Source organism: Larimichthys crocea, chromosome XVIII (assembly GCF_000972845.2).
Source record: "Larimichthys crocea isolate SSNF chromosome XVIII, L_crocea_2.0, whole genome shotgun sequence".
Taxonomy (NCBI): domain Eukaryota; kingdom Metazoa; phylum Chordata; class Actinopteri; family Sciaenidae; genus Larimichthys; species Larimichthys crocea.
The window spans coordinates 4,512,791-4,531,780 of NC_040028.1; the positions used below are offsets into that span (position 1 = coordinate 4,512,791).

The following is an 18,990-nucleotide window of genomic DNA, read 5'->3' on the forward strand; positions in this document are numbered from 1 at the left end:
GCATTTTCTTTTTACTTTTTTTTTTTAAGCTCAAATCAGTTCTTGGAAATAGCTATAATTATAAAAAAACAAACAAACAAACAAAAAACACTTAATGTATCTAGAATGACATATTCTGCTAAATAACATTTGTACTCTTACTTAAAAAAATAGAAAATATGCTACATTTTTCTATTTATTTTACCACCAGGCTGCACTGTTTATTCCCACTATTTTTACTATCTGCTGTAGGTTTATTTTTTCGCCAGTGTGGCAGCGTGTGTGTGATGAATGTGAGCCTCTGTGAAAGGAGTTTGTCATTTAAACTAACTGAATGGCTGCTGCTGAGAGCACATTGTCCAGGTGAATTTCTAGAATACCAGGTGTACGGCATTTAGTGCGTAGTGCTGAACAACGTAATGATTTAACCAGCTTCCATTAGAGGTTATTTGTTTTTGTGTCACATATGGGCCCTGCTTCGGGTTAGGTCACCACGAGTAGAAAAAAACACACACTGACACTTTGGTATGAATTTATCTGGTGGAAAGGCACTGGGTGTTTGCATTTGGATAAGGATAAGGTAAACTGCTAAAAAAAAAGTAGAACACACACACACACACACACACACAGATCAGTCAGTCAAGTGGATAAAATCAGCATCTTACCGTATATGGATCTGTATGGAAGGCCTGCAGTACGTGTTGCTCCTTCTCTCATTTGACACGGTCGTGTCAAAGCGGCAGGTCAGACCCCCACCACCCCCCCACACGCCCCTAACACACACCCACACACACACACACACACACACACACACACACACACACACACTCACAGTGTGACGCTCCGCCCACAGCAGCTCGACACCAGCTAAGCCTCTCGTCAGCACTCTGGGCCTCTCTGTGTGCCAAAAAACACCAAAAGCTTGCCCAGGTCAATTGTTTGTAGGAGCAACAAACACCTCCCTTTCTCCTTCTGTCCTCTTCTCCATCTTCTTTCCTTCCTTTTCTTCCTTCTCTCATTTGTTCCATCCTCCTTCATCCCCTCCTCGCTTCATCCTTCCTTCCTGCATTTCTTCATTTCTTCTATTCATGTTTCCCTCCTTTACTCCCTCACTTGTTTCCTTCTCTTCCTTCAAACCGCCGGCCCTTCCTCTCTATGTTTTTAATATTTATGAATGTCTTTGCGTGCGTGTTGTGTGTTAGTCAATCGGTGTCTGACTGTGTTTCGGTATGTGCATGTCTTGCAAGCTAGATGAATGACCTATTGTAGTGCAACAGTTAAATGAAAACAGCTAAATAAAGTCTACAGCTCATGGTGGTTCTGAGAGCTCAAAGCACAGCGAGAGCACATGCAAATAGACAAAACCCAAGCAAATTAAGAAAACATCTTCAACAATTTGTCAACACATGCAGCAGCATTTTCAATAGAATGTTGCCAAATTAGACCAGAGTCCAATAAACTCAACCAAATCCAGAAAACAGTACAAGTAGCATCTTCGACAATGGAAACTGTTTAAACAAAGAAACTAAAAAGTGTGAATGAGTGAAAGTAAACAAGCCTAATAGAGTCAGTCAGTGTCTGACACAAAAGAAAAACACAACCAAATACAGAAAAACACAAGTAAATACTGAACTGAACCCTTAATTAAAAAAAAACAAAACACTACTTAGAGATAGATAACTTCAATAACTCACCATGGCAACAAGGTGTGTACGTCACTTTTTAGTGCCCCCCTTGAAACCGTTTTTATTGTCGTCTGTGCTACAAGCAGCATTTGTGTATTTGGTTGCGTTCTCTCACTATGTGTTGCCAAACTGGTAAAGATATTTTTTTTCTTAATTTGCTTGTTTTGTCGGTTTGCATGTTTTCGTAGGCTGCAGTGTGTTGAGCTCTCAGGGCCACGGTATTATCTTTTATTTTGTGATGTTTTGATTATTTTGATTTTTTTGTCCTTCCTTAGTTTTAGTGATAGACTCTTTATACAACTCTGATCAGATAAAGGAGACAAAAACAGAACTTTGTGAGGTGCCAGGGCTCTTTGTGGAAATGTCAAACTTGACTTTGACAGGTGTTTTGAGGGTCTTTACATATAAAACACAGATGTCCCAACCTTTGATATCACTAGCTTGTTATGTTAGGGTCCCCACCCGTAAGTGATGGACTGATGGCAGGATGTGAGAGAAAAGAGTATGAATGCCACAGTGTCTCAGCTCACCGCGGACGAAACAAAACGCCTCAAGAAGTTGTTCAAGCATTTTAAAACAGCAGTGGGGTGCAGTGATGTTAAATTCGATTCTCTCGCTCTTATTTCATTACGGCTCTCGAATTGAATTTACTCTTTGTAAATGTAATATCTTCGGTAACAAAAGCTGGCTTCTTGAGAGATGTCTGTCTTTCTGCGCGCGTGTGTCTCTGAATTTACGTGTTTTATTTTGACTTTAACACGAGAGGCAGTGAAGGTGGAGCCAAAGGCTAAATCTGACGAGTTGGACCTCCATGGGGAGGTGATGGGTGTTACCTGCACCGAAAAGGAGGTGCAAATTGTGTTAATCCACAGCTGGCCTCAATGCCTAATACCACGGAGTTAGATCTTGGCTCCAGGGCTGCCGTATTGGAGGTACTGGACGTTCAGCTGAGTGGAAAACCTCTTCCACATGCTGGTTGAGGCTCTGCCCCGAGGCTGCGGCCCAGCACGCCGCGGCACATGTGTGTTGAATTGTCAAGGTGTTATCATGCCCTGGCAAGGCTCTGCGCTCCTCCACCCTCTGTCTCTCCCAGGTTTATTATCAGACTAAATACAGCAGAGCCCACGGACACGGGCCGCAAATTCATGCAGCCTTTCTACAGCGAGGCCTAACACGATGGCTGTCCATCATGGTTTAACTCTTCACACACAGGCTTAGAGTTTTATTTATGTATATTTTTGTTTTCAGACCCTCCATTATCTGAATTAGATAATGTTATTATGTTATTTAGATTGTAGCTCTGTGTGATTATGTGGGCTAAATAAATAAAAATGTACCTCACTTGACTTGATACATGATGAAGACCTAAAAACAGTTTCATTAAATGAGCTAGTTATAGTTATATGAGTTGTTGAGCCTGATGTTTTTAGTCACATAAATCCATTATATCAGGGCTGAACTATGTCTGCGTGGGTTTGTTGCTCCAAAAGACTTAAAAAGAAACATTTCTCTTAAACATTTATTGCAAATTTCAAAGCTTTTAAAACCTGAACAGGAACATAACAATTTGTACAAATTACTAACACATTTTTCACTGTTATATCAATTTTCTTGAAATGTAATACACGATAGAATAAGACTGTTTGTTTAACACAAGTTTAATTAATATTAACAAATTGCAAACTGATCTTACATTTGTAAGGTAAAGAGTTTTTTTTAAATAAATGTCTGTAAATGTCTTTTTTCCCCCTTGAACACAAAATGGTTGCATAATAGTCTCTCTCTTACGTCATACGATTAGAGTGAGAGGTTTTGGCTTCTGCTCAAACTTGATTTTTTAAAGCTAGAATTCTAAATGAATTTTAGTCAGTTCTTTAATGGAGGAGCCTTAATTCTATGTCTTGGAGTATTTAGCTGCAGTATCTCTGCGTGTCAGTGGAAAAGTGTTCAGTGCCAAAGCAAAGGCAAAGGAGCGAACACATCGGTGGCTGTAAATGTCATGTAGGAGCTGAGTGATGGATGCCCAGAGCATTTGATGTCTGGGAGAGATCTGAGCATAACTCACAGTCCACAGTCACGCCATTTCAGACGCTTATGATTCAATCCATACACACAAGCGGCGGGGATTTTGCTCACGTCTACCGAGGGGCGGTGGTGTTGTGTGTATAAGTATTATTTGTGTTCAGTCTTTTGCTGTAGATGAGGGAGGCGCATGTCATAATGTGTGTGAGCGATTTATTCCTCCCTGAAGCTCGATTGTGACGCTCTTCTGTGAGCGCATTAAGACATTAACTTTCACTCGGGGTTTCCATGCTGCACATAAACGCCATTTCCTCTTCACTGCTCCTTCTTGTAGTCTGCTGAAGTTGAGCTTTTTTTTTTGTGGTAAATGTCAGCGTGTGCTCTTTATTCATGTGATTGTTTGGAGGCCTGTCTTGTGAAGTTATATAAAAGGAACCTGATGTCTTTCAAATGCTTCACGCACAAGTCGGAGAACAAAATCAGCGTTTTCCAGGAAAGGGTTAGTTGGACATGACATGAAACAGGAAGTAAAAACGGCTTGTTGAAAAGTAAGACTGAGGGAGTGGATGTGATGAAAGGAGACGTTTAACTTATATTAAAGCAACTTTGATTTAATTTTCATCTTGTGACATCCAGGTTCTTGCTCTCTAACCATGACTCAGCAAATTATTTTGAGCTGCTGAAATGTGAAAATCTGATTGTTTAACAGAAAAGTGATGAAAAAGACAAATCAAGTCTTCATATGATTTAATATTTGGAGTATTTTGGCATAATGCTGATTTTGCTACATTTCATGAGGCTATATTTGTCATCAGGACTTAACGAGATGTTTATTGATACAATACTTAATATGAATTTGAGTTTGAATGCTGTGATGTGTTGTTTCAATGTTTATTTTTATAAAATGATTGTATAAATACTTCCATACATAATCAGCCTTTCTGCACACAAAACTGTGTTGATGGTTTGTGCAAAGTTTCAGCTTTTTATCAGAGTTTCACAAGCAGGCTACATTTCAACCACGCCACTTCCGACATTCCTATAAATACCCTCCTAACCCTCTCGTCCTCTTTCATTCTACTATTCCGTACTCCTCCCGGCCAGCCCATTTATTTTTCCTATTTCTCCCTTTCCTTCCTACTCTCCATAGGATTCTGAGGGGGGGCGCAGGGGTCTGTCGTTCCCGGGTGCTAGAGCAGATTCCCCACCAACGCTTCCCCACAACACAGCAACAGACTGAAGAAGTACAAGAGTTCACACTTCACTCACTCAATCTTTCGTTTGGTTATTAAATCATTTAAACCTGCATCTGGTGTGAACTGTCTGTAGACAAACAGGGTCGACCCTGGAGCTGAATATTTTTTGAGGTGGCGTGTGCTGTAAAAAAAGTTTGAGAAGTTTGAGTTCTTGTTGATGATGTGGTCCTTGTGAGTAAAGCTACTTTGTGGTCGTTTTCTTTTATGCATTGTGATGGATACAGGATGGAACAGCTTTAAGGTAGTTTAGTGCAGCGTCAGACAAATTATCAGCCCTTTATTTATTTTTCTTTAGGAAATCCCAAAATGCAATAGGGGAACTCTTCCCCAATTCCTGCATGTCATCAGAGGGTTTCTTTCTGTAGTCTTAGTTTGAAGAAGAACAGAGTTTTGACAGGCTCGACATCTACTTTGAAAATCAGTGACGACAGACAGTGAAACATCAAGACAGTTGGCAGTTCTTTGCACTGTTGCAGCCGACCTCTGTGTTGTTACAGTTTACTGTCATCTCTTATTAACGCTGAATGATATCTAGTTTGTCATCTATTACTAATCTGAATGCTGCATCGGAACATACAGAAATGTCCTGAGGGAAAATGTGCGTGTCTGTGATACTTCATACTGTAGCTGTCCACCACAGCCGCAGATGGTTCTTCATCGCCTTGTTTGACTGACAGCTGCTACAGACACTTCTCTAATCAAAGTGTCTGCGTCAGGCTGTTTTTACAGAGCACCAGTAGAAGGATGTCTCTTTAAGACGTTGATTTTTACCTGACAGCCGAGCTAAAACTCACCCTTAAAAGAAATGTTTGAATAATCACATGAGAAGAGAAAGAAAATGCAACTTCAGGTCATTTAAGGGGAAAAAAAAACCATATGAAAAGGTATTACAAACAAAAGTTAAATGACTTTGATCGTCATATTACATTACATGGATTTTTCAAACAGCTATGAGAGCATGCCAGGAAATATCTGTTGGTAGCAGAATATCAACATCCAAAAACTGATTTGATGAGGACCAGATCTGGTTGATAGATGTTGATCACAGATTTACTGATGACACAATTTAATAATGGCTTTAAAAATACTTGGGTAGTAGATAAATGACAAGACAATTTCTCCCGTCAACAAGATATCCTAGTTTTTCCAGTGTTAGTTAGGATTTAGTAACATCTAGCAGTGAATTTGCAGGCTGCAAACAACTGAATACTACTCCCATTGCAAACATAAAGAAGAAACCATGGTGGCTGTGAAACTGCCCTATCTAGAGCAAGTGTTTAGTTTGTCCATTCTGGGTTACTGTAGAAACATGATGGTTCAACATGGTGGACATTCCTGCCAACAAATACCTTTTATAAATCTTACAGCCTGGACCTTTAAAGTCTTTTTACTTGTATTTTCTGCTGTATTGGATAGTGACAGCTGGAGAGACGAGACAGGAAATTCAGGGAGAAGAGACAGAGAGGGAATGACATGCGGCAAAGGATTCTTCGATAAGGACTTTACCTTTGATACAGGGGGTGCACGCTCTACCAGGTCCCCCTGATATGGATATTTTTATAAGCCAGAAAGTTCAGTATGAAGCTGCTACTGGACCGCAAGAGTTTGTTAGATGATAAAATAAGAACGAAGAAATAGATGTTAATACATGAACGAGAGCAGCCAGGAGTATGAAATGATGTGTTTTATGTGAGAATAGATTTCGGTATCTGAGATGTAACAAATGTTAGTTCTCCTCTTTTTATATTGTGACTTTTCTGGCCTAAGCTGGGCAAACTGTCTGTGACAGATAACAGACTGAATCATTGTTGAAAGTAACGTGACTGATAACTCTGGTTTTTGGGGTGTTTGCAGCGCGGGTACAGACGAGGAAAATGCCTGCCAGCCAGAGTCTGTCAGCTTCAGTGTCTGTTAGCGTGTGTGCTGTTGTCGTTCTGTTTCTCTAAGTCTTTCAGCAAAACACTGCAGAATAATCACTTATTTTCTCCCAGGGGAAATAATGTTCCATAATAAAAATCGAAATCCTTTGAAGTTTGGGGGGCAAAAGCTCGACTCGTCTCGTAACTGGCTTGAAACTTTGTGTCCTCATCCCTGGCTGTGTGAACCCTTTTACTGGGGTGAATACTTGAACTTGCCTTGGGGACACAAAGACTTTATGAAAAATAAAAAGACGCATAAAAAAGCACATAAAAATCATGGTGTGCAGCTCTTCTACCTCATAATATGTAATAAATATGCTGGAATGATTTTTTTTTCTGCCCATTGAAAATCCAGCAAGCTTTGATTTAATACCTCTATGAAATAAGAATGGGATAACAATTCTCTCCAGCTTGTCGTCTTGCCTTCTTTTCTTTCTTCCACGTTCTTCTTCTTTTTTTCCCCTCATCATCTGAAGACTTTTCATGTGTCCTCGAGACTCATTTGGAAAACTTCACGTCCAATCAGCCGCCGCTGAAATGGGAATCCGCTGTGACATTTGCTCTAATCAGCTCTCTCCGAGCCTCTCTGTTCCCTCCGTACAAATTATGCAAATCACAACATAATAACCCGACCAATTTGAATCAAACCAAACTCTTTGGTCATTCCTGCTGCTTTCTTTTTTTTTTGGTTTGCATCTTGGGGGGAGGAAGAGGACACAGCCAGTACATTGTATACGACTAAGAGATGTAGCAGGACGCTGCGTTGCCAATATTCAAATTGGTTGTTCTTGTCTACATCTGCTAGTTGTGTGCACCATCTTCACTTCTTCTCTCGACTAAAAACTGGATGGTGTTGAATAGACACAGGCAGGTATGCTCATTTGTGGGTACATACACCCATGGCAACGTGAATACAAATACAAGTCGTGCAGATGCAATTGCGTTGTTCTGGCTGAGCTCTTTCTATGCAGCTGCCGGACATTCAGCTCCGATAGAAGGAGTCTTAGAGTTTTACTGTATACCCCAGAGAACAAAGTGGTCTGGGATTTAACAGGCGAAAACCTCCTTTCATTTATATTTGGTGATCTACAGCTAACTTCAGGGAGCTGTCTATCTTTGGAGTCTGCTTTGTTTCACAAGTATTACAGCACTGAGGTTTGTTTTGTGCTTTGAATCCAAGACTCAAACATACTGTACTGGATGTGACAGGAATAATGATATCTTGATGGGAAAATTGGACCTACAATGCTATGTGATTTACAGTTATCTTTTCCAAATACAGATGGGTAAATAAGATTTACAATAGCTTGTTGAAGTCCTTTCAAACAAGTCTGAACCTTTCTAAGCAGCACCAAAAATCTTTTAGAGCACATGGAGTTCTCTCAACAATGATACCAAACTGAATATTTTGCTGATTGTTCAACAACTTTTTTCGAGTTGGTTGTTGTTCTGGTCAAGGTGAAAACACATGTTTTAAAACCCTACACTGAAGTCTCTGAAACACAAGCAAATGGTAAATTAGGCAGTCGGAGAAGAAACTCCATTCGCCAGAATTTGGTACTTTTTGATGCCAGTGTTTGCTGAATCTTTTGACAGGTCGACATATGGTTTCAACATGAGGTTGGTTTCAGTTGTATTATCTGAATTTATAATTGTGCTTATATTATTAGTAATACACTTTCCTTTCCCAAGTACTACTTTGGGAGCATTAGTTCCAGCAGAACGCTCCGCACATCTATTAAAAAAGCCACACTCAAGTACTTTAACGCTGTAACTAATTATCTGTTGATGTAAAAAGCAAAAACCAAATAAATATTGCAGCTGTGAATACACTTTGTATAATCTGTTCCTTATGGAATCACACACAACATGAGGCTACTTTAGAAACACATTATGCTGAGTTAATTTGGGGGGAAAGACGAAAGCATTTGGGCCAAATGCATCCTCTCCATTACCAAAGTGATGGAGGAGTAACATGCCTCATTTAGGAGTCTTAAATGAGTCAAAAATAGTAAAAGCCAAACATCATGCATTATGTGCTCTCGGCAGAAAGTCAGATTACCAAACATGAGTGGTGCGGTGGGAGTGGCATGGAATATGTTAAAATGAGTTATAATAGTTCCAACTTCAAATATGTTTTTGTGTTTCTAGATTCAAACAGCAGAAGGCATCAATCTCCACACTGGCCCATGCCTTCAACAGTCTGCTGTGCAACACTAATCTGTCACAGGATGGACACGACTGATGAAAATCAGACACCTGATTTGTGACAGCTGCACATGAAGAAAGACCATCACCATTTCTCAGAGCCCAATCAATCCCAAGACAACTGGAGAAGTATATTTAGCTCAAAGAGCCGAGCGGGAAGTAAATATTTTTACTGGATTTTTCCATTTAATGATATGCAGCAGATGTGGAACGAGGCGGAGGCGAGAGGCATGGGAATCACTTTACTGACTGACTGTGTCACCGCCAGTATGAAACCAGTGAGAGACAATAGCAGACTTTCAAGTTAGCATTAAAGAGGTTAAAGGTTAAATATGTTTGACTGGGGCTCAAACCAAAGACCCCTCATCTCCAAATAACAGGGTTTTTACAACAAAAAGACTCGAGTTGTTTTTGTCAAATCGGGTGCTTTTGATTGTATGGTCTGGCAGAGGAAACCAAGGATTTGTTATGCATTACAGACAGTATGCTAAACTCTTATTTTTCTACTCTGATGAAATCTAGACAAATTGTGGGCTTCTCTCAGGACCACTTGGAATGGGAAGGGTATGCATGTGCACGCATGTGTTTCTGTGTGTAAGCATGCATATGTGTGTGAACCAGCCAAAATAAGGATCTCCGAATCGCCCCTGCAGCTATCGCTAAAAGTTGTCAATCACCTCCTCTTTTAATTCTAAAAAGATGAGCCCTCACATGCTAAAGCTACGCCTACCCCCGCACACCCACCTCCCTCCTCCATCTAACCCGCCACAGGCTTTGGCACTGCCTCTGAAAGCCTGTTGGTCTGCCCCTCGCCCAAAATATGGAACCGGGGTGCCGGGCACACAAAGCATATTTACCAAATGAAAAGTGGCGCCACATTAGTTTTACACATTTACTGTTTGATTCAACAAAGCATTAAATCCACAAAATAAGCCGTATCAGATAGCAAATGGAAAGCACAAGTGTGTGTGTGTGTGTGTAAGTGTGTGTGTGTGTGTGTCGGTACCCCTTCTAGGATGAAGTGAGGCTGTGTGAGTTGTGCTGTACTTGCCTTGGCTCTGGGGTGTTTCATTTGAGCACACTGTCTCATAAAGAATCCACTTCAAGAAGTCGTTTATTCCAGTAAAGAGAGCTTCAACTACTTTATTGAATATATTTTTGATTATTACTAATATTATTTTCTTTGTAGAAGATTCCTTTAACAGGTAAAACGGCTGTAATAAAGTGGAATCATCCCACATCACTGACATAATGAGATGAAATAAAAATGTCAATTTCATCATGAGACTAAATCCCTTGTAAATATGATTTTCATCTTTTGTGGTGTGGGGAAAACGTCCAGGAACAGAGGCTCAGTCTTGGCAACAAAACTCTGCTCGAGTGCCTGCACTTCAACTCTGTGGGAATTAGCAGCTCCAAGGGTGAAAATGAGACTGAGGAGAGAAAGAAGGGGCCACTTTGCCACGTCGTCCCCAGTAGACTTTGCTTTGAGACGTTACACATTACACACACAGTGTTTTAACCTTAATGAACTCTAATTAGGATATAAATTAAGGTGGCGATGGTGCATTAAGATAAGTGAGTCTTTTCCCATTTTTGTATTTTCAGTCAGGAAATGTCTTATAACTAATGTGAAAAAGAAACACTTTGGTCACCAGTTCAGATGGACACAGCACTCAGGTTGTAAACTGCGTTTCAGGAGGAGATAGAAAGCGAGAACAGTAGGGTGTTGACAGGTTTATATGCACGGGGATGGATGTTGTAGGCTCTTCTCCTTCTGCAGTGCATTCTGTTATCGTTACCTGCAACGTGGCCCTTGGTTTCCACCTACAGTAGGACGCTCCCACCTGGCAACCCGGTGTCTTCACTGACAGGTGAGGACAAAGATCCTGCAGAGAGCGAGGCTTTGCACGTGGCATCAGGTTTAACAAGCTGTCACCAGGCTTTAGGGGATGGAGGGATGATGGAGAGTTTGAACGTGCGCGTACATTTGAGCGTAGCTGAATGTACTGTACACCCGAGCATGTGTACACGTGTGTGCATAGATGTGTGTGAGTGTGTGGGACACTGCAGGAACACAGGAGGCGCCTGGACCTGTTTCCAGTTAAAAGCAGAAGCCCCCACAACAAAGGCCCTGGCAAGGGGAGTCGCAACGAGGAGAATATCATTTTTCTTTGGCCTCTGTGATCTGCCATTCTTACGTTTCACTTTCAAAGCTCTGCTCGCTGGCAGAAGTCCTCAGCTCCGCATCTCTGATGGAAAGAAGGAACGCTGCCCTCCGCCTCTCCTCACCTCCCTTCCATTCTTCCAAAAAATAAAATAAGAGAGAGAACCCAAAAAAAAGAGGAGAAAAAAAAGCACATATGCCCATCTTACTTGCCACGGCTCATAAAAGGAGCATGGATGGGTTGGAAGCCATATTTCTCTGTCAGGCCGGCTCTGAAGAGATCCTGTAGTAATCCTCCGACAGGATATTTAAGGCCTGTGGCTTCCTGGTAAAGAACTCTTTAGGAATCCTCTTCTCCCTGCCTTCCATCCCCTGCCAGCAATCACCAGAGACGCCCAGGAACAAGGTGGATGTAGCGGCTCTGTTGAAGACAGTTGTACTGGAGAGCTTTAACTTTTACAGAAAGGACTCACCCGACGTCGCGATTTCAAACTCTAGAGACCATCCTGAATAAAGAGTTAATTGTGTTTGAGTCACAATATTTCAGACTATAATCAAAGAGAAGAAATGTTTGGGCCCACTTGGTTCTTTCTGTCACACTACACAGTCTATCTCAAACTTATTTCCTCAGAAATCAACAGTCAGTTGATGGAAATTGGCCAGTTGCCACTGCTTGCCCACAAAAGCCCCTCAATACTCCCTTTAAAGAAATCACTACTCATCACCACTTTACCACAGTAAAAGGTCTAATCAGTGCACTTGTCAACAAGCCAATCATCTTAACTTGACATTTTATTTAGACAGAAATCAACGCTGAATGTCTGATCGCGGGACTTCACCTCTAACCTGCTGCAGAAGTCCTGACCTGACGCTAACATGGCAAGAGCCACTGAGAGTGACGATGATGACAAATGAGGAAATAACTGAAAATAAATGGGGTGATGAAAATGTACGTGAATTAATAATGGAAGTGATGAAATGTATGCAGATTGAAAAATAGAGTGATAAACTGTCGAGTGATTTGATCAGCTTGATTGACATTTAATTTGAAGCGCTGTTGTGCTGATCAACTGGGCTGTGTGTCTTACACAATGACAGTATAAAGTAGTGGTGTGCGATACTGATGGGCCAGTATCGCAGATACCGATACTTTTCAATAAATAAGGTGGATGCGTCATTGAATTGCTGAATCGCAATAAATTTTCATGACCTGTGTTTTTTGTGATGTTTCCTGTTTTATTGTTAAATAGTTAAAACCCAGGACAGAATTAGTGTATAATTAAATAGAAAATGCACATCTAAGTCACGTCACGTGTCTCATGTCGCATTGCAAACAAGGGGCGGAACTTAAAAGTAAAGACTCGATCTCACCAGGCTAGTATCGATCCAATACCGATACCGACTTGGTATCGATCTATCAATATTTGGATCGATCCGCCCACCACTAGTATAAAGAATAGACATTTCATTTAATATCATTTGAACAGGTGAGTTATATAAAAATTCACCCTCAGTACAGTTATGAAGTCATGAACGGTGAAATTCTCTTCTTCTTCTTTGTACTCATTGGCCAGAGATCAGACTGGATGCTGCAGTGACTCACTATCGCCACTCGAGGCACAAGCGGTATCAGAAGAAAGTACAGTGGTCCCTCGTTTATCGCGGGGGATAAAAATAACCCGCAATAAACGAAATCCGCGAGGTAAGTTTTACAATTATTATACATGTTTTAAGGCCGTAAAACCCCTAACCACACACTTTTATACACCTTTTTAGAAAAGATAATTAGGACACTATTTCAGCTGATATCTCTGCAACACAGTACACAGCATCATGGGTGTTTGCATTCTGTTGATGATGTTTGTTCATTCTTTGAATCTTTGAACACTCATGAACACGGTCTGGTCATATCTCACAGAGTTAGATATGTTGAAAATATTCTGGATACCGTGGTTTACCCATCTGCTCCTCGCTGCTCTCCGGTTTCACACCTCTCCTGTTCCCACCTGAACCCAATCTTTTGTGTCTTAAATCACCTTCGTCAAACTGGCCTCCACTGGTTTTGTTCGGTCCTGGTCTGGTTGTGTCCACTGGGAGGGCCGATTCTGTTGCCCCTTCCAGACTCAGAGAACTAATACGACTGCTAAAGTTATGTAGCAGCACTTATGACCTGATAAGAGATATGCTGCTCCCTATATTCTTGAAATATGAAGTAGTAATCTCAACTCTTACATACTGTGCATAACATTCCAGCAGATGTTTAACTGTCTGTTATCCGGCTAACAGACTTAGCCGGTTTTGATGGACATTTTAAGCAGTATCTTAACTACGAGGCCACCTTGTTGCAGTAAAACACAAAGCTCCGTAACAATAGTTGTATGATACATATTGTATGGACCATTGAGTTTTCCTTGAAGTGATGATCATGCCTCTCATGTGGTGAGCAGATCTCTGATTTTGACTTGATGCTCGCGGTGTGGCGGGGGAGTGATGCTCATTGAGCTGGTATTTATGGGCGGAAGGAAAGCAGCTTTGATAGAGTGTCTCTTGAGAGTTCCCAAAGATGAGATGTACTCATGTCCTCGACCTCTTGCCTCTTCCCCCTCTTCATCTCTATCTTTATTTCCCTTCAAACAATACGGAAAAACCTCTGCACAGCTGTCTGCACATGTGTGTGTGTGTGAGAGAGAAAGGGTTGGCTCTCTTCTGTTCAAATGTTAAGTGGTTAGAAATACCATTGAACTTCCTTTATCAGATTATTAGACATCCAAAAGGCGTAAAGTGGATACTTACTGATCAGCCAAGAGTTCAGAGAACACACACTAACATCATTAATGTTTATCTTAATTTTCTCCGTGCTTCCTGTATTTCACATTACTGTCACACCCTGTAGGGCCAAGTTTTGATGTGAAGCTTTGAAAAGGTTTCAACCATGTGTTGCTGTTGTTGTTGTTAAACTTGTAACTGCTGATATCCATTTGACATATGTATGCCACATAGAAGCCAGACAAAGGGCCGGTGCTGCCTGTGTGCCAGTTGTTGTCTGACTTGCAAAGCTGACTCTACGGGGTTCCTCCTCGCTGGGAGCCGGTCCAGCCTTAGAGGCTTCGGGGGGAAGTACTGAGGCTTTCATGCTGTTTAACTACAGATGTAGCCGTCATACAAGTTCCACATTTTACTGCCCCAGCAGCATGCAGAAAGAAATGACCACAAAACCGTGGCACTGCCCCCAAGTGGAAATGTTTTGAAATTCTTCTCTTACCAGTCATTAGGAGAGCTAATATGGACAACAGATGACTAATTGTAATACAATTCATGGCAGCTTGTGATTGTTTAACTTGCCTGTCTCATCAGAATTCAGCAGAACTGTTTCATGGCACACATTTTGACTTGTCGTAGCAGGAAAAAGCACAGATGAAACAAACGTTTGTTAAAGATGGCTCGGGTCCATTAAGTGTCCCAGTAAGCCATGCCAATGAGGCTGGAAATCACCTAAATGGAATGCACCCGTTATTAATTTCACCTGTGCTTTTCCCGCTATGACATGCCAAAATGTCTGCTGTGAAAAAGACTTTTCTATTCCTGTGTGTGTTTTCTGGTAACTCATCAGTATCACTGACAACTTAGCAAACTCAATCCACTGACCTGGGAAGCATTTGAAAAAAAGTGCGTGTGCCATTTATATTAGATAGTTATATTATTTTAACTATACTACTACTACTAATAATAATACTATTCATACTAGTCATCACTGTGTTGTCAAATAATTTTCCAGTTGATTTCCAACAAATTAAAGACCCCGTAAACACACAAATCACAAACACACAACCAGACTTCACAAGTTACTCTGTTAGATTAACTGATATATATCCTCTTAAATACATTTTATGCCGGGGCTGTTTGTTACATTATCAGCATTTAAATGTCAGTAAACACGCTGTGATACGTCTAAAATGGGAAACAAACGGACAATATCCTCCTGCCGGACGACACTGTGAAAGATTAAGAAGAAAAGGAGGATGTTGTTCATGTTATTAGACAAAGTAAGAGATCACTCTCATGGCTGCTTGATTGTTGTGGGATAACTTGTTAATATATGATGCCATTCCAGTTTCTTAGTTAGTTTTAACTTTGTGATATGTACGACAAAACATAAACACCATCGCGTTACAGAGGGTAATGTTACAACTTTCGGAGAGCACGTGAGCTAATGCTACGTTAGCTAACGAAATTCTGCCTGTCGGTCTGCATAGCCTATACAGTGAGGCTGACAGGTATTTTATAATGCAATCGATAGTTTCTCAATGCTTACTGTCGCCATATTAACAATATAGTACAATAATAGTATTTTTTTTTCCAACTTAACGTGACACATTCGCTTGATAGTGTTGGAGAGTAAAAATCGGCATGTGTAATCTCAAAACAGACCTAAATTAATGTTTTGTTTTTTAAAAATTCTTTTTTTATTAGGACATCACTTTAATCTTTATTTATCATTTTAAATAAGCAAGCTGTCTCTGTTTTTTTTGTATTCTAGGCTAGTCTAAACACGTCCTGACTGCATACCGTAAACATATGAGGTGTCACTGTCAGAAAGACAGCAAAGACACCAAAATGTTGAACCTTTAACTGCCACCTGTTAAATATTGAAGGAAATATTGTTGGATATTGAAGGAAAATCCTACTTAAAACCTTTGAACACTCTGCAGAATGTTTATACAGTATAATATGTTGAAGAAAATAAAAGAAAACCACCTCTTGGCTTTAAAATAATGGTAATATATATATTGAATATATGGAGGTCATTTGTATGGTAAAATACAGCTATACAGACTTGTAGCTGAGTTTATGAGCGAGCCTTCTGATGCTATCCCAGATAATTTCTCACATCTTCTCTTTATCTATATTTGTACTTTAGACTGAGGCCTTCATAGCAAAGCTCACAAAAGTGTCAGGCACTGCAGCGCAGCCAAAAACACCCTCACATCTTGACTTTTCTTTAGTCTGTTGCTCTAAAATAATAATCCTGCTGCTCTCGCCTTTTTTTTTCTCACTCAGCCAGTATTTTAGCTGCTCAGACACACCAGCGACGTATACATCTGTACAGCAGGTTGAGTATCGGGGTGCTCTGCTACATGTGGAACATCAATCTGTCTTAGAACTCTGCTCCACATGTGTGAGAGATGTATCGGGTGGTGTTAATCTGTGTGTGTGCGTGTGAATAATATCAGATGAGTGTTTGTGTGAGAGACAAACAGAGAACAGGCACTGTGTAAATGATAATATGATGCAAATTGTAATTTTTTTAAAAAAGGGACAAATGTGACATGATTATGCAAATGAGGCTAAACAATAGTTTTTATATTTTTTATTTATATGACTCTCCTGTTCAAATGATATTAAGGTTTAAAGTTATTTGAAATTAACTGCATGGCTGCTTTGATTGACAGGTATGTGCCGTTACAGATGGCTTATTTGAGCACCCAGGGATCATTCGGCCAGCCTTGACTGACAATATACGTCTTTTTTAGATTAGCCAGAAGGCGGCAGAGGTAGGACAGCCAACATGGCCATGGTCAGAGCCGCAGATTTTGAGGAGGACTTCAGTTGGATGTTTGATATCCACATGACCTTCAAAAATCATTCACTCCAACTTCCATTGGCTTTTTTTTTACTGAACTACTTTGTACATTGTATTTTTATTCTTGTTGCCAGAGTAATACCTTCCAGTATAATGGGGTTTCTGGTCTCCAAATGGTGGCATTGGTGCGAATCCCACTTCTGACAATGACCTTTTGTAAGTCGCTTTGGATAAAAACGCCAGCTCAATTACTAGATGTAAATGTATTATAATGTTTCTTTTACTTGTAAGCCAAATCAAACATATTTAAGTTATTAAAAATGTTTTTATATCAGCACTGGTTGTAAACAAATAGTTAAAACAAGGCTTGCTTTTTCATTATTCCGGGATGATCCAATATAGTCATGATTTATAGTCATAAAAATACTGATTGGGTCCAACTATCAGTTTTTCACATTTGTGTATTATTAGAGTAATATCCATGGCCTCTGCACATACTGGTATGAAACGCTGTCTCTTAGCATCATCTCTCCCTCTGTCAGCACAGAGGCGTCAAATTAACAAGTCGGCGTATAATGCAAACCAGGAGGGAGGTCAATCCCAACTCATTTACACTGCTAAGGACGGATAACCACCGTGAGAATCCTGGTTCTCCCCGTAGGAAAAAAAGAAATCTCCCCCTCGTCCCGTGTCCCTGAGGTTTGGCCGCTCCAGTGAAGTGAGGAGAAGTCGTTGAGATTGAAGCTGGCACCTCGCTCTAAGAGGGAGTTCCACGGGGAGGAGGCCCAGCCCCGGGGGCGGTCTGCTGCCAGCCGAGGTGAGGGATTGTGGGGGAAAGGAGACATGGCAGCTCCACTTCCTCTTGGCTCCACAGTGGAAGCCAAATTAGAGGTAAAGAAAGAGGGAGCAGAGCCTTCGCCTCATCTGTCATACTCCTCTCATCTCTCACTCTTTTTTGTCCTCTTTATCTCTCTATCACTTCATCCCCCCGTGTGCCCCCCGCTCCTCCTTCCTCCTGCTGTCCCTCGACTGGATCACCGTGCAGAAATATAATCCAGATGACGGCTAACCACAGACCACTGGAGAGCAGAGAGAGACAACCAGAAATCACCAGGCCTGATAATCAGTGTGTGTATGCGTGTGTGTGTGTGTGTGTGTGTGTGTGCGTGTGTGTGTGTGTGTTGATTATGCTGGCTGGTTATGGAGGAGCTCTGACGTGTGCACCATCAGCTCTCTTCGAGCTGATGGTGCTGCTGACAGTTTGAACCTCTGCACTGAGTTTTTGTTTTCATGATGACATTTTGTCTCTATCCATTTCTTCCTTTTCCCTTTTGGTGCAATCACACGTCACATACGCAACATTTTTCCTCAAACTTGTCGCCCGAATGCCTTTCAACCATTTCTATTGTTTGTGCCACGTTAGCTCAGTTGAATTTCTTAACCCTAGTATTGTCCTCACCCTCTGGTATCCCTCAGGTCAAAATGACCCAGGATATACTGTATTTAGGCTTTTAAAAAGTTTTAAAATTTGATTTCATGAACCATTAACATATATTGTCTTTATCTAAATTTCAAGCAATTGAGATAATACACATGTTTAATGATTGCAATCAGTCTCTAGAGTGGGTGTCGTGCTTATCTTGAAGACGTCTTCCTTTTCCACATCGCTGTGTGTCGGACTCCTTTCAATGACAGCTAAATCTTTTGGTCAAACTGAGGGGGTACTAACGTTTCTGTACTGTGATGTAGAGGTATTCATCTCTATTGCCTCACCCCCTTGATGTGAAGGTGCAAGGCACATGCGAGAAAATGATGTTTAGTATGTTATGGACCGTAGAGGACCTTAAGGAAGGAAGTTGAGAAGAGAAAAGGAGCCAGTGACTGAGCAAGAGGCCAAGGCAAGACTAAATCTGGTAATCTGTGAAATTAAAGCCTAGAAGATGCAGAGCTGGGCTTCTTGCAGTTTTTGATCATAAGTAATGTAATCATAACAAACACACGTGTACAACTGTCCATTTTTACCACAGTGCTATTACACTCCTTTTTCATGAATATAACATCACATATTGATATAGATCCTTTACATTTTTGTTTGTAAAAGAACTTTGACAAGCTATAATGACGTTTCCTATATCTCAAACATACAATATGTATGTGACAAACTGAAGTCAAA

At 40.8% G+C, this 18,990-nt stretch overlaps 1 long non-coding RNA gene across 1 annotated transcript; it reads left to right on the plus strand.

Moving 5' to 3' along the window:
• The first annotated feature begins 15,188 nt into the window (after positions 1-15,188).
• Positions 15,189-18,764, plus strand: LOC113748229 (uncharacterized). The gene is made up of 3 exons (XR_003464191.1): positions 15,189-15,279; positions 17,479-17,708; positions 17,863-18,764. It is a non-coding gene; the product is annotated as an uncharacterized LOC113748229 (long non-coding RNA).
• The last annotated feature ends 226 nt before the right edge of the window (positions 18,765-18,990 follow it).